Below are 17,903 nucleotides of genomic sequence, written 5' to 3'. Positions count from 1 at the left end.
GTGCTTCTAACATGTTGTGCTGCTGCCATGTTGTGTTGCCACCATGTTGTCATGTGTTGCTGCCATGCTATGTTGTCTTAGGTCTCTCTTTATGTAGTGTTGTCTCTCTTGTCATGATGTGTGTTTTGTCCTATATTTTTGGTAGGCTGTCATTGTAAATAAGAATTTGTTCTTAATTGACTTGCTAAGTTAAATAGATAATAAAGGTTACATCAAATAAAATGTAATAAATGAGACAGGTGTGTGTGCTCACTCAAGATGAGGTTTTGCCCTTAATGCACTCTATTGCTTAACGAGAGCGTAAATTTCCACCCAGACTGCGTCATAAAGCATCATATGCCATTTTGTCGCTGGATGAGGCTCAGGGACAAACCCAAGCACATTCTCTCATTGGCCAAAATAATCAGTTGGCTCCCACACAACTCATCGTCTTGACTAGAGCGCAGCTCTCTGCATCAACATCTTGTATAATACCAGGGTGAGGGTCTTCATTATATTACACAACACTTTCCAGTCCCTCATGTCTACAATGGGCTGTATTGCGCTAGAAGATGGCTGTACAGGTGGAAGGTTGGGGTTTGTCTGCCTCTGAATTATCACGGTTTGTGCATGGGCCAAAACATTAACATAGATGTGGAGTCATGTGAGGGGCAGCTAGGTCATCATTCTGTAGCTGTAAGACTTCAGGTGAGTGTGGTGGTGTGTTCCTTTACAGGTATGACTCCATAACCACAAAATTCTGGACAGATGACCTGTTTCTTTGGTTTATTTTCTATGGCCTCCTATTTTCATTTTTTTCTCACTGGGAAAGTTGTGAGATGGATTTCAGTTCACCACTTTATTTTCTCTTGTGTTAACTTTCTTTTTGTTTCTTAAGATACTCCTGGTATTTTATAGGATCTTGTTGGATTTTGTTTATATACACTTCATGACCAAAAGTATGTGGACACCAGAGGGCACCATTTTCTTGCTTTTTTATTTACAGATAGCCAGGGGCACGCTCCAACCTTCAGACATAATTTGCAAACAAAGCATTTGTGTTTAGTGAGTCCGCCAGATCAGAGGCAGTAGGGATGACCAGGGATGTTCTCTTGATAAGTGTGTGAATTTGACAATTTTCCTGTCCTGGTAAGCATTCAAAATGTAACAAGTACTTTTGGGTGTCAGGGAAAATGTATCATTTTCTTTAGGAATGTAAATGTAAAAATATAAATAGTAAAATACAGATACCCTGAAAGTACTTAAAAGTTTTTTTTACTTAAGTACTTTACACCACTGAGGATGATGACACTAAGGGCCCATACTTATTTTTTCTCGGTCTTAAAATGTGCCAATTAAAATTGTTGACGTCGTTGCGCATGATGAAATGCTACACGTTAGCTGTTTTCATTACATAACCTGGCACATTATGCCCTGTTAATCACTGTCACCTGCTCAGGTTATTTCCTGTAACAAATTCTGCATCAGCCTATCAAATATCTTAAACTTTAAAACCACCAATGAATGGCATTTCTTAAAATATGTAAACCTGGCCACCAGAAGGATATTTCAAACCTCCAAATTCAAGGTTTACTTTTGTTCCGCTTGGTCTGTCAAGTGTAGAGTTCCAATATTGCATCATGCATCCTTGACTACGCTACTAGCTACTAACGTTAGACAAAATTCAAAAAGGCAAGTTTTAACATATGATAAAATCCCACGTTTTTTGCTCATCCGTTTCTTACACATTCATGTACTTTTACCAAACAAAAGATAAAGGTCTATACAACATTTCAGTTTATTATACATCATACAAAAAAAATTGTTGAGGCTTTTGGACTTGTCAAATAGCTGTCATGTACCATCTCCATCATTGCTTCTGGGTGGCACAATATCGGGGATGTAGGTCGGGGTGCCTTGTAAGGATCCGACAGAGAGTGGGTAATCTGCCTCTACCATCAGTCCTATTAGCCAAAGTGCAATCATTGGATAACAAAAAATAGACGAGCTACAATCTCGAATATCCTACCAACGGGACGTTGAACTGTAATGTCTTATGTTTCACCGAGTCGTGGCTAAACAACGACATGGATAAAATACAGCTGGCGTGGTTTACGCTTCAGCAGCATGATAGAACAGCTGCCTCCAGTAAGGCAAGGGGTGGCGGTCTGTATTTTTGTAAACAACAGCTGGTGTACGAAATCTAATATTAAGGAAGTCTTGAGGTTTTGCTCATCTGAGGTAGAGTATCTCATGATAAGCTGTAGACCACACTATTTACCAAGAGAGTTTTATCTATATTTTTCGTAGCTGTTTAGTTACCACCATAACTTCTCACGAGTCACCATCCCGGATCCGGGAGCACCCTCATCAGTAAAAAAGCTGACTAGCATAGCCTAGCATAGCGCCACAAGTAAATACTAGCATCTAAATATCATGAAATCACAAGTCCAAGACACCAGATGAAAGATACACATCTTGTGAATCCAGCCATCATTTCCGATTTTTAAAATGTTTTACAGGGAAAACACAATATGTATTTCTATTAGCTAACCACGATAGCAAAAGACCCAACCGCATATTTCCACCATTTTTTTACTGCATAGGTAGCTATCACAAATTCGACCAAATAAAGATATAAATAGTCACTAACCAAGAAACAACTTCATCAGATGACAGTCTGATAACATATTTATTGTATAGCATATGTTTTGTTCGAAAAATGTGCATATTTCAGGTATAAATCATAGTTTTACATTGCAGCCACCATCACAAAATCTTACCAAAGCAGCTAGAATAACTACAGAGACCAACGTGAATTACCTAAATACTCATCATAAAACATTTATGAAAAATACACAGTGTACAGCAAATGAAAGACAAACATCTTGTGAATCCAGCCAATATTTCAGATTAAAGAATAAACCAGCAAAAGATATACATTTTTTCACTAACCTTCTCAAACTTCATCAGATGACAGTCCTATAACATCATATTACACAATACATATATGGTTTGTTCGAAAATGTGCATATTTAGCGGTACAATTCGTGGTTGAACAATGTGAATACTAGCCAAACTGCCCAAAATAATCCGGATATATTTCTGACACTCACATCATCTAATCAAATAACTTCTTGCGACTACAGGGGGTGCTGTTCCGAATTAGCATTTTGTCGTCTCCAAATTAAACTGCCTAGTACTCAATTCTTGCTCGTACAATATGCATATTATTAATTCTATTGGATAGAAAACACTTTCTAGTTTCATACAAAGTTGGAATGATGTCTGTGGGTGACCCAGAACTCTTTCTACAGCGAAATCCATGACAGACAGTGAAAGGTCTGAGAGCGAAGCTCTGGTTTCAGATCAGTTTTTAAGGTCTCTGTCTATCCTATGGAACGACACGAACTGCACCCGCCTTCCCCTGGATGTCAGTAACCAATGAGAAGTGGAATGGGCCTTCTCCGTAGCTCTCAGAGGTTATAAAAGACCAAGGAGTGAGAGTAGCCCCCCTTTCGACGCTCGCCCTTACGCAGGAGGGGACCTCCGGATGCCATTTTCACAGGCTCGGTTATCAACTTGAAATGTATCCGTCTGTAATTTAATTCGATATAGGACTTAGAAACATCATAAGGTAGTTAATTTAAACCGTTTTATAGCAATTTATATCCGTTTAGTGCGATTTTGATGCATTTCTATGTGAAGCACCGGGCACATTTCGGGGTCCCGGTCGAACGTTAGCGGGCATTTAGACGGACAAAGGACATCTTTCGACCAAAAGAAGATTAAACCCAAGAAAGAATACATTGCCCAAGAATCTGATGGAAGAACAGCTCAAAGTAAGCAATATTTAATATGATAAATCGTTGTTCTGTCGAAATATTTTAAACGCATATTTCGCCATTTTGTTTGTTATCGCGTCACTTGGCGAACCCTGTATTGAAAAGTAAGGATAATTTTAAAAATGTAAGTCAGCGGTTGCATTAAGAACTAATTTGTCTTTCGATTCCTGTCAACCCTGTATTTTTTAGTCAAGTATATGATTAGCTTTCAATTAAACTAGATCACTCTGATAGATGACGTCAGACATATTGAGGCTTGATTTCCTAGTATTTTTATTGTGTAACCACGGTTTTGTATGGCTAAATATGCACCTTTTCGAACAAACTGTATATGTATGTTGTAAAATGATGTTACAGGAGTGTCATCGGAAGAATTCTGAGAAGGTTAGTGAAAAAATTAATATATTTTGGCGATGATAACGTTATAGCTCCCTTTGCCTTGAATTCATGCTCTACTAACGTTTGTACATGTGGTATGCTAACTTATCGATTTATTGTGTTTTCGCTGAAAAACGCTTAGAAAATCTGAAATATGGTCTGAAATCACAAGAACTGTGTCTTTCCATTGCTATGCTTTGTCTATTTTTATGAAATGTTTTATGATGAGTAAATTGGTCATACACGTTGCTCTATCTAGTAATTCTAGTCGATTTGTGATGGTCGGTGCAATTGTAAACTGTGATTTCTACCTGAAATATGCACTTTTTTCTAACAACACCTATCCTATACCATAAATATGTTATCAGACTGTCATCTGATGAGTTTTTTTCTTGGTTTGTTGCTATCAATATCTTAGTTTAGCCGAATTGGTGATAGCTAGTGGTGGAGAGAGAAAATGGTGGACAAAGAAAGATGGTGTATTTTGCTAACGTGGTTAGCTAATAGATTTACATATTGTGTCTTCCCTGTAAAACATTTTAAAAAACAGAAATGATGGGTTTATTCACAAGATCTGTATCTTTCATCTGGTGTCTTGGACTTGTGATTTAATGATATTTAGATGCTACTATTTACTTGTGAAGCTATGCTAGCGATGCTAATCAGTGTGGGGGGGGTGGGGGGTGATCCCGGATACGGGGTTGATACTCGTGAAAGGATAACTAATCATATACTTTACTAAAAAATACAGGTTGGACAGCAAATGAAAGATACACTAGTTCTTAATGCAACCGCTGTGTTAGATTTTTTTAAATAACCTTATTACGACATACAGCTTACGTTATAGCGAAACAGCGCCCGAAATCTGGGCGGAATATAGTCTAAACATTTTTCGACAGAAATACGAAATAATATCATAAATGGTTCCTACTATTTGATGAGCTTCCATCAGAATCTTGTACAAGTTGTCCTTTGTCCAGAATAATCGTTGTTTGGTTGTAGAATGCCCTCTTCATCTGTAGAATTAGCAGCCAACGCTAGCCATGTGGCGCAGCAGTGTCCAACGCACCATAACGCAAGACAAAGAAATTCCAGAAAATCGCAATCAACTGATATAAACTGCTATAAGTCGGTTTAATATAACTAGTTTATGATGTTTTTAACACATATATCGAATAAAATCAGAGCCGGATATATCTAACGCCTATAACGACAGCTTTTCAGAACGCAATCCTGAGGTCTGTCTCGCGCCAAGACGAACGGTGAAAAGACCAGACCTTCCGTTCCAAGACGTCTTGTTCAGCCTCAGATCTAGCTAGACACCCCATTCCAACTCTCACTGCCTACTGACATCTAGTGGAAGGCGTATGCAGTGCATGTAGACCCATAGATTCCATGGAAATTAATAAACTGACCCTGGAACAGAGCCCTCGATTTCAGATTTCTCACTTCCTGACAGGAAGTTTGCTGCAAAATGAGTTCTGTTTTACTCACAGATATAATTCAAACGGTTTTAGAAACTAGAGAGTGTTTTCTATCCAATAGTAATAATAATATGCATATTGTACGAGCAAGAAGTGAGTACGAGGCAGTTTAATTTGGGAACGATTTTTTACAAAGTGGAAACAGCGCCCCCCCTATTGAGAAAAGGATAAACCGATGCTGACACTAAGTCTGCTGACACTAAGTCCGCACTCAATGAGCTGTATAAGGCCATAAACAAACAGGAAACTCATCCAGAGGCACTCCTAGTGGCCTGGGACTTTAATGCAGTCAAACTTAAATCCGTTTTACCTCATTTCTACCAGCATGTTAAATGTGCAACCAGAGTGGGAAAAAAAAAAACTCTAGACCACCTTTACTACACACACAGAGACACTTATAAAGCCCTCCCTCACCCTCCATTTGGCAAATCTGACCATAACTCTATCCTCCTGATTCCTGCTTACAAGCAAAAACCATAGCACGAAGCACAAGTGACTCAATAAAGATGTGGTCAAATGACGCAAATGCTAAGGTACAGGACTGTTTTGCTAGCAGAGACTGGAATGTGTTCTGGGATTCTTCCAATGACATTAAGGAGTACACCACATCAGTCACTGGCTTCAGCAATAAGTGCATCGACAACATCGTCCCCACAGTGTCCGTACGTACATAACCCAACCAGAAGCCATGGATTACAGACAACATCAGTACTGAGCTAAAGGGTAGAGCTGCCGCTTTCAAGGAGTGGGACTCTAATCCGGATGCTTATAAGAAATCAGACGAACCATCAAACAGGCAAAGCATCAATACAGGACTAAGATTGTACTACACCGGCTCCGACGCTAGTCGGATTTGGCAGGGCTTGCAAACTATTACAGACTACAAAGGGAAGCACAGCCGCGAGCTGCCCAGTGTCTGCCCGAGCCTACCAGACGAGCTAAATTGTGAAGCATGCATGAGCATCAGCTGTTCCGGACGACTTTATGATCACGCACTCCGTAGCCGATGTGAGTAAGGGCGCGGGGCCAGACAGATTACCAGGAAGTGTACAGATGATGCAATCCACACTTCCCTTTCCCACCTGGACAAAATGAAAACCTATGTGAGAATGCTATTCATTGACTACAGCTCACCATTCAACACCATAGTGCCCTCACAGCTCATCACTAAGTTAAGGACCCAGGGACTAAACACTTCCCTCTGCAACTGGATCCGGGACTTCCTGACGGGCCCCCAGGTGGTAAGGGTAGGTAACAACATCTGCCACTCTGATCCTGAACACTGGGGCTCCTCAGCGGTGCGTGCTCAGTCCCCTTCTGTACTTTCTATTCACACATGACTGCATGGCCAGGCACGACTCCAACATCATCATTAAGTTTTCCGACGACACAACAGTGGTAGGCCTGATCACCAACAATGATGAGATTGCCTATAGGGTGGAGGTTAGAGACCTGGCTGTGTAATGCCAGGATAACAACCTCTCCCTCAACGTGATCAAGACAAAGGAGATGATTGTGGACTACAGGAAAAGGAAGACCGAGCACTCCCCCATTCTCATCAACGGGGCTGGAGCAGAGCAGGTTGAGAGCACATTACCAACAAACTATAATGGTCCAAACACACCAAGACAGTCGTGAAGCCTATTCCCCCTCAGGAGACTGAAAAGATTTTGCATGGGTCCTCAGACCCTCAAAAAGTTCTACAGCTGCACCATCGAGAACATTCTGACTGGCTGCATCACTGCCTGGTATGGCAACTGCTCGGCCATCGACCGCAAAGCACTACAGAGGGTAGTGCGTACCGCCCAGTACATCACTGGGGCTAAGCTTCCTGCCATCCAGGAGCTCTATACCAGGCGGTGTCAGAGGAAGGCCCTAAAAATTGTCAAAGACTCCAGCCACCCTGATGGTAGACTGTTCTCTCTACTACCGCACGGCAAGCGTTACCGGAGTGCAAAGTCTAGTCAAAAATAATTCTTAACAGCTTCTACCCCCAAGTTATAAGACTCCTGAATAGCTAATCAAATGGATACCCAGACTATTTTCATTGTCTCTCCCCTCTTTTACGCTGCTGCTACTCTCTGGTTATAATCTATGCATAAGTCACTTTAACTCTACCTACATGTACATATTACCTCAATTACCTTGACTAACCTGTGCCCCTGCACATTGACTCTGTACCGGTACGCCCTGTATATAGCCTCGCTACTGTTATTTTACTGCTGCTCTTTAACTATGTTATTTTTAACTTACCTATTTTTTACCTAACACTTATTTTTCTTAAAACTCAATTGTTGCTTAAGGGCTTGTAAGTAAGCATTTCACCTGTTGTATTCAGCACAAGTGACAAATAAAATTTGATCTATGGATTATATTTCTATGGTTGGTTGCGGCTGCCACTTTTACAAATTTTACAAATTTTACAAATGTCAAAATACAATCATGAGAAAAAACGTAGGCCTACCATTTAGAAAGAAAATGCCTACCGCTGTAAGGCCTGGGTGTCGGAGTGCATAGTCAAGCGCAGGGAAACAGCAGGTGCAATAACAACTGTTCTTTAATGAACACGGAGAAACCAGGCCACCCTACTAACACACTGGGTGTACTCCTCAAACAACCCCAGACACGGGGGAAACGAACACAGTCCAGTAAACACGAAGAACGAAACAAACACCACTCTTACTAACAAACAATCCCGCACAAAGAAACGTGCGGGCCGGCTGACTAATAAGCCCAACTAATTACACCCTAATACAAAACAGGTGAACCCAATAAACACATAGGGAGGGGGAGAAAAGGATCAGTGGCAGCTAATAGGCCGGTGACGACGACTGCTGAGCGCCACCCGAACGGGAAGGAGAGCCTGCCTCGGTCGAAGTCGTGACAACCGCTGAAAGGAGAATACTTCTCTGTCTGTATTAGAAAATATAAAAAATATATAAACTTTTGAGAGATTCTGAGCGAACAGTACTGTTTTTCAAAGTAGCTTATCTTCAGATATTGGCACAAGCCATTGGCCAATGAGCAAATAGCCTATGCTTCGTCTTCATCATTGGGTGAGTGTGTCACTGGAAAGTTTATTTTGTAGCCTACTGTAGTCCATACTATATATACAGTTGAAGTCGGAAGTTTACATACACCTTAGCCAAATATACTGTATTTAAACTCAGTTTTTCACAATTCCTGACATTTAATCCTAGTAAAAATTCCCTGTCTTAGGTCAGTTAGAATCACAACATGCATTTATGCAGTTTGTATGATGGCAATTTGCATATACTCCAGAATGTTATGAAGAGTGATCAGATGAATTGCAATTAATTGCAAAGTCCCTCTTTGCCATGCAAATGAACTGAATCCCCCAAAAACATTTCCACTGCATTTCAGCCCAGCCACAAAAGGACCAGCTGACATCATGTCAGTGATTCTCTCATTAACACAGGTGTGTTGATGAAGACAAGGCTGGAGATCACTCTGTCATGCTGATTGAGTTCGAATAACAGACTAAAAGCTTCAAAAGGAGGGTGGTGCTTGGAATCATTGTTCATCCTCTGTCAATCATGGTTACCTGCAAGGAAACACGTGCCGTCATCATTGCTTTGCACAAAAAGGGCTTCACAGGCAAGGATATTGCTGCCAGTAAGATTGCACCTAAATCAACCATTTATCGGATCATCAAGAACTTCAAGGAGAGTGGTTCAATTGTTGTGAAGAAGGCTTCAGGGCGCCCAAGAAAGTCCAGCAAGCGCCAGGACCGTCTCCTAAAGTTGATTCAGCTGCGGGATCGGGGCACCACCAGTACAGAGCTTGCTCAGGAATGGCAGCAGGCAGGTATGAGTGCATCTGCACGCACAGTGAGGCAAAGACATTTGGAGGATGGCCTGGTGTCATGAAGGACAGCAAAGAAGCCACTTCTCTCCAGGAAAAACATCAGGGACAGACTGATATTCTGCAAAAGGTACAGGGATTGGACTGCTGAGGACTGGGGTAAAGTCATTTTCTCTGATGAATCCCCTTTCCGATTGTTTGGGGCATCCGGAAAAAAGCTTGTCCGGAGAAGACAAGGTGAGAGCTACCATCAGTCCTGTGTCATGCCAACAGTAAAGAATCCTGAGACCATTCATGTGTGGGGTTGCTTCTCAGCCAAGGGAGTGGGCTCACTCACAATTTTTCCTAAGAACACAGCCATGAATAAAGAATGATACCAACACATCCTCTGAGAGCAACTTCTCCCAACCATCCAGGAACAGTTTGGTGACGAACAATGCCTTTTCCAGCATGATGGAGCACCTTGCCATAAGGCAAAAGTGATAACTAAGTGGCTCGGGGAACAAAACATCGATATTTTGGATCCATGGCCAGGAAACTCCCCAGACCTTAATCCCATTGAGAACTTTTGGTCAATCCTCAAGAGGCGGGTGGACAAACAAAAACCCACAAATTCTGACAAACTCCAAGCATTGATTATGTAAGAATGGGCTGCCATCAGTCAGGATGGTGCCCAGAAGTTAATTGACAACATGCCAGGGCGGATTGCAGAGGTCTTGAAAAAGAAGGGTCAACACTGCAAATTATGAACTTTTTGCATCAACTTCATGTAATTGTCAATAAAATTATACTTCAGTATTCCATAGTAACATCTGACAAAAATATCTAAGACACTGAAGCAGCAAACTTTGTGGAAATTAATATTTGTGTCATTCTCAAAACTTTTGGCCACGACTGTACAGCGTTTGTAGACTTTAAGAAAAAAATATGAAGTGACAGTTTCATCATTACGTGCTTAAAGAAAGTCATATCACAAAGATCACAGATGACAGTGCCCACCAAATCTATGACAATAGAGAACTAATTGTAAGCACCAAAGTGTGTTTGTCAAAATAATATCTGAAAATGTCAGTTGTTGAACATAATACTTCTATTTGCAATAGCAATTTATGATGTATGCAGTTGAGGAATATTCCATGTACCAGCACTACATGTAGGACGGACATAAGACATTCCCACATACAGTATTTTTTTATTTTTTTATTTCACCTTTATTCAACCAGGTAAGCCAGTTGAGAACAAGTTCTCATTTACAACTGCGACCTGGCCAAGATAAAGCAAAGCAGTGTGACACAAACACCAGAACATTACACATGGAATAAACAAATGTACAGTCAATAACACAATACAAAAGTCTATATACAGTGTGTGCAAATTAAGTAAGATTAGGGAGGTAAGGCAATAAATAGGCCGTAGTGGCGAAATAATTACAATTTCGGAAATACTGGAGATGTGCAGAAGATGAATGTGCAAGTGGAGATACTGTGGTGCAAAGGGGGAAAAAAAATATATATATATGTAAGTAAAATAAATAACAATATGGGTATGAGGTAGTTGGATGTGCTATTTACAGATGGGCTACGTACATGTGCAATGATCTGTAAGCTGCTCTGACAGCTGATGCTTAAAGATAGTGAGGGAAACATGAGTCTCCAGCTTCAGTGATTTTTGCAATTCGTTCCAGTCATTGGCAGCAGAGAACTGAAAGGAAAGGCGGCAAAAGGAGGAATTGGCTTTGGGGGTGACCAGTGAAATATACCCCTGCTGGAGCATGTGCTATGGGTGGGTGCTGCTATGGTGACCAGTGAGCTGAGATAAGGCGGGGGATTACCTAGCAAGGACTTATGGATGACCTGGAGCCAGTGGGTTTGGCGACGAATATGAAGCGAAGGCCAGCCAACGAGAGCATACAGGTCGCAGTGGTGGGTAGTATATGGTGCTTTGTTGACGAAATGGATGGCACTGTGATAGAATGCATCCAATTTGCTGAGTAGAGTGTTGGAGGCTATATTGTAAATGACATCGCGAATGTCAAGGATCGTCAGTTTTACGAGTGTATGTTTGGCAGCATGACTGAAGGATGCCTTGTTGCGAAATTGGAATCCGATTCCAGATTTAATTTTGGAATGGAGATGCTTAATATGAGTCTGGAAGGAGAGTTTACAGTCTAATCAGACACTTAGAATATGTGGACAACTACAAATACCTAAGTCAGAACCGTCCAGAGTAGTGATGCTATGCGGGTGGGCAGATGCGGGCAGCGATCGGTTGAAGAGCATGTATTTAGTTTTACTTGCATTTAAGAGCAGTTGGAGACCACAGAAGGAGAGTTGTATGGCATTGAAGCTCATTTGGAGGTTAGTTAACACAGTGTCCAAAGAAGGGCCAGAAGTATACAGAATGGTGTCGTTTGTGTAGAGGTGGATCAGAGAATCACCAGCCGCAAGAGCTACATCATTGATGTATACAGAGAAGAGAGTCGGCCCGAGCATTGAACCCTGTGGCATCCCCATAGAGACTGGCAGAGGTCCGGACAACAGGCCCTCCCATTTAACACACTGAACTCTATCTGAGAAGTAGTTTGTGAACCAGGCGAGGCAGTCATTTGAGAACCAAGGCTGTTCAGTCTGCCAATAAGAATGCTGTGATTGACAGAGTCGAAAGCCTTGGCCAGGTCGATGGATACGGCTGCACAGTATTGTCTTTTGTCGATGGTGATTTTGATATCGTTTAAGACCTTGAGCTTGGCTGAGGTGCACGCATGACCAGCTTGGAAACCAGATTGCATAGCGGAGAATGTACGGTGGAATTCGAAATGGTCAGTGATCTGTTTGTTAACTTGGCTTTCGAAAACCTTAGAAAGGCAGGGTAGGATAGATATAGGTCTGTAACAGTTTGGGTCTAGAGCGTTTCCCTCTTTGAAGAGAGGGATGACCGCGGCAGCTTTCCAATCTTTGGGGATCTAAGATGATATGAAAGAGATGTTGAACAGGCTAGTAATAGGGGTTGCAACAATTGCGGCGGATAATTTTAGAAAGAGAGGGTCCAGATTGTCTACCCCAGCTGATTTGTAGGGGTCCAGCTCTTTCAGAACATCAGCTATCTGGATTTGGGTGAAGGAGAAATGGGGGAGGTTTGGGCAAGTTGCTGTGGGGGGGGTGCAGAGCTGTTGACCGGGGTAGGGGTAGCCAGGTAGAAACCAAGCCCAGCCTTAGAAAAATGCTTATTGAAATTCTTGATAATTGTAGATTTATCGATGGTGACAGTGTTTCCTAGCCTCGGTGCAGTGGGCAGCTGGGAGGAGGTGCTCTTATTCTCCATGGACTTTACAGTGTCCCAGAACTTTTGGAAGTTTGTGCTACAGGATGTACATTTCTGTTTGAAAAAGCTAGCCTTAGCTTTCCTAACTTCCCTAAAAGGTTGCATTTCACAGGGGCTATTCGATGCTAATGCAGTACGCCACATGATGTTTTTGTGCTGGTCAAGGGCAGTCAGGTCTGGAGTGAACCAAGGGCTATATCTGTTCCTGGTTCTACATTTTTTGAATGGGGCATGCTTATTTAAGATGGTGAGGAAAGCACTTTTAAAGAATAACCAGGCATCCTCTACTGACGGAATGAGGTCAATATCTTTCCAGGATACCCGGGCCAGGTCGATTAGAAAGGCCTGCTCGCTGAAGTGTTGTAGGGATTGTTTGACTGTGATGAGGGGTGGTCGTTTGACCGCGGACCCATTACTGACGCAGGCAATGAGGCAGTGATCACTGAGATCCTGGTTGAAGACAGCAGAGGTGTATTTAGAGGACAGGTTGGTCAGGATGATATCTATGAGGGTGCCCGAGTTTACGGATTTGGGGTTGTACCTGGTAGGTTCCATGATAATTTGGGTGAGATTGAGGGCATCTAGCTTAGATTGTAGGACGGCCGAGGTGTTAAGCATGTCCCAGTTTAGGTCAACAACATTACAAACAATGAAGATAAATGAGGGGCAATTAATTCACATATGGTGTCCAGGGCGCAGCTGGGGGCTGAGGGGGGTCTGTAACAAGCGGCAACAGTGAGAGACTTATTTCTGGAAAGGTGGATTTTTAAAAGTAGAAGCTCAAACTGTTTGGGCACAGACCTGGATAGCATAACAGAACTCTGCAGGCTGTCTCTGCAGTAGATTGCAACTCCACCCCCTTTGGCAGTTCTGTCTTGGCGGAAAATGAATACACACACATAAAGGCATTTTTCAGCTATGATTTTACCACTCAGAATCCAGAATGGATATGACAATGTGGCCAGCACAGGATGTAATACACCCTTTCAACAATCTACTTTTTGATCTTCTTGACTTGTTATCTGGTAAACTGCTACTATGTGTCAAGAAAAGAGCCCCAATTAGGGGTTAGTGTACTCCAGTAAAAAAGGTTTGGTTTAGATTAAAAACTATTGCCCTGTGTCCCCGTTCACAGGGGCATGAGAGACTAGTCAGTGGTAGAATTAAGTTGGCACTTTATTGGCCCAAACACCCATAGACCCACAAGGTTGAGGTTACTCATGGACAGTAATTAGTAATACATTGTTTTTTGCATTGATGCATTGTGTCTTCTAACCATCCAAGAATAGGATCCGAAGTGTTAGGAAATATTTGTTCCCATAAATACAAAGGAGGATGTCTCTCCTCATACCTCTGGCACTTTAGTCAGACTGCCAGACTGTGCACCACAGAGCCAATCAGGAGAGAATACATACAGGTCACCGGTGCCAATTGAAAGTCAAGGGGTGTGTCTGTGCCTTTTGGATTACTCTCTCTTTACAGAGAACCCCTGTGGTTCAAGTGAAGAGCTACCCTTCCCATTTCAATCTGCTCTGCGCATGTCTGAAAGTGACAAAGCCAGCAGCCAAGAGAGTTTTTCACAGTATGTCATATAAAAGTATTACGCTTATGAATGTATGTAAAATGCTAATATGTCTTATATCCAGTATAATGGAAAAACTAAGACCTGAACTTGAATGCAGCGTGTTCCGATTCCTCCTTCTCTTTATGTTCAGCCGGGTCAACCAAAAACACTTGGACTGATGGTTCATGCAGATACTGGGGAAACAATATAGAAATGTATTGATCCCTTAAATGATTTTACTATTAAATGACCCATATCACAACCCTCATACCTCTTCACAAAAATGTACCTAAATCAATTTTGGAAAAAGCATTTTACTCACAAAAGACGTAGGAATTTATTTTCCCTGTTAGAAATAGTAGGCCATGCATCAAATACGTATTTATCAGAAAAACAAACCCTCAAATGCAATATTGCATTTTGTAAGTTGTCTGCAGGTGGCTTGTTGTGAATGCACTCAAATATCAAGTCAATATCAGGTTATGTAAACTGCGTTCTAATACTCAACGTAGAAGGATTTGTCTTAATGTACAGTATATGAAAGTGATGCTATAAAAAGGATTCTTTCACGTTATCAAGCTCACTGTGACTGACAAATCACTGCCTATTACTGTGATTACCTGCCTATTACCTGTGCGCCTTCCTTTAAGCACCTCTGTTTGAACACCTCTCCTGTCCTTCATCCATTCCACATACAGCCATTTGCGGATCTTTTTAGTGTCCATGTGAAAGATAGTTATTGCGAGGATGGAACATTTGTTGACTTAAAAGTTTTTTTTAAACACCCATGTAAAATGAAGGCCTGCAAAGCTTACAGATTTAAGTCTAATAGCATGAGATGAAAGTAGACAAACATCAGAGTGTGCAATATGAAGGTATAGTCAGTGGACATTCTGAACCTTGTTTGAGGTCAGTAGGTCACATGACCAAGGAGCTATTGAAATTCTACATTTTGAAAAATTCATGGAAAACCATGTGAGATGAAAATGGATAAACTAAAGGGTGTGCAATGTGTAGGCCCACTGAGTGGACATACTGGACCTTGTTTGAAGTCACTAGGTCACATGACCAAGGAGCTATTGAAATTCTACATTTTGAAAAATTCATGGAAAACCATGTGAGATGAAAATGGACAAACTAAAGGGTGTGGAATATAGAAGGGTAGTCAGTGGACATACTGAACCTTGTTTGAAGTCATTAGGTCACATGACCAAGGATCTATTGAAATTCTACATTTTGAAAAATTTATGTAAAACCATGTGAGATGAAAATGGACAAACTAAAGGGTGTGCAATGTGTAGGCCCACTGAGTGGACATTCTGAACCTTGTTTGAAGTCACCAGGTCACATGACCAAGGAGCTATTGAAATTCTACATTTTGAAAAATTTATGTAAAACCATGTGAGATGAAAATGGACAAACTAAAGGGTGTGCAATATAGAAGGGTAGTCGGTGGACATTCTGAACCTTGTTTGAAGTAAGTATGTCACATGACCAAGGAGCTATTGAAATTTGAATGTAAAAAAAGTTTGCACTTTGTTCACGCTCCCTAACTATTTCAACTAGGAATACAAGACGCTGCTCACATTTCCACATGTCTACGTGTCGTTCACGTGCCTTTCATTTAAGGTTACAAACGCTATCATCTAATTTCCCCATCAATCTCCCTATGCCTATCCACTATTTAAACTTACAGTCTGCAAGTCAATGAAGGACTTTCTGGTTTCTTCGAAGCTGGGTCAGAATGTCTTCCTGACAATCTTGTAGACTGGTGTTGGGAGGACCACTGGCAGATGTCTAAAAGTATCACCTTGTGTATCTGGAGTGAAGAATGTTTAGTGAATAATTTGATTGTTTCCTGCTAAAAATGATGAAGGAATTTGTTTCCTATATGTTCATTAACCAATTTAATTATACAAAGCAAACACTCTGTCCGTTTCTAAGAATTTGTAAGATCCTTATTTGCATAAAATAGACAGACCCGTGTCCAAATTAATCAATAGCGTTTATTCTCGGGAGATCTCTCCTTTAAAAACCATGTACCTCACATTATATATTACAAACAGCGTCATAGAGTCCCTCCCCCTCCGACGAGGACAAAGCTGATCAAAAGTTCATTCCAACACACTTACGCACATACCTTACACAACATATCTGGATTATCTCCTGAAATCTCTCCTCAGTTTATTACCACTTAGCTGACAGTTCCAGTCCCCCCCCCCCCCCCCCAGATACGGAAAACCTAGAGGGCTTGAGCTATTCTCCCTGATCTCCACAGAGTTATAGCTTAGTGGTTCAAACATAGGTTAATGATCCATTTAGTTTTCTTTAGGCACACACACAGACATTCCTTTCTACCCCCCTACATGCTACCTAACAAATAATCCTAATGGTTAAGTTTCTGGGTAGAATTATTTAATCATTTATCTTAAACCTTGATAAAAATATTCTAACAATGAGGCACCACCAGAAGGGTAATTTAAAACTATATCTGCACTTCAAAGACAAGATCTTGGCCCTGCTTCTCTTGGCTGGTGAAGCAATTTTTTTTGTCCTTGAAGACCACGATCCAGTTCTCAAAGGGTTTTCCTGAGTAGTCCAGGATTAAAATAGAAAAGTCCTGAGTAATCTGTAGTAAAACAGACATTTACTTTTCCATTGCAGTTAATCATTAGTCTCGCCAACACCTAACTCTCAAAGTCCTCCGGACCTCAGTCTGGAATGGCTCTTTGATGTTGTCGGCACAATGCGTTGATAATGAAGGGGGCTCTGCTTTTACTGGTTTGCTCTCCTCTGTGTCTTTCTCACTACAACACCCACACAGACACACTCAGCTCCCAAACGCTGGCCCCTTGTACTACAATGGTTGGATTTTCAAATCCAATCAATGAGAGGTCTCAACAATCTTGACTGTCTTGGCCCCATTCTTTTTGGTCCACTGAGCCCTCTGGATAGTGGTCTCCTTCATGTACTCCGCAACCTGGTTTGCTGGCCAGATGTTCTTCAGCCACTCGGTCATCTGGGCGGCCCTCACACATTTGACTTTGTTGTGAGCACTCAATTATAAATTCCTTTTAACAATCAATTTTCAAAATACACAACAAATCTTTCAACAAATACCTGGCAAGACCTTGCTACTGCTCAGGCTTAGTGTGTCCACACTCCTACAGCATTTGTAAAGTATTTAGACCCCTTGACTTTTGCCACATTTTGTTACGTTAAAGCATTATTCTAAAATGGATGAAATAGTTTCCCCCCCCCCCTCATTAATCTACACACGATACCCCATCATGACAAAGCAAAAACAGGTTTTTAGATTTAAAAACTGAAATATCACATTTACTTAAGTATTCAGACTCTTTACTCAGTATTTTGTTGAAGCACCTTTGGCAGTGATTACAGCCTCGAGTCTTCTTGGGTATGACGCTACAAGCTTGGCAAACCGTAATTTGGGGAGTTTCTCCCATTCTTCTCTGCAGATCCTCTCAAGCGCTGTTAGGTTGGATG

Source organism: Salvelinus namaycush, chromosome 26 (assembly GCF_016432855.1).
Source record: "Salvelinus namaycush isolate Seneca chromosome 26, SaNama_1.0, whole genome shotgun sequence".
Lineage (NCBI taxonomy): Eukaryota > Metazoa > Chordata > Actinopteri > Salmoniformes > Salmonidae > Salvelinus > Salvelinus namaycush.
The sequence above is the reverse complement of the archived record's forward strand: the minus strand, read 5'-3'. Positions refer to the sequence as shown.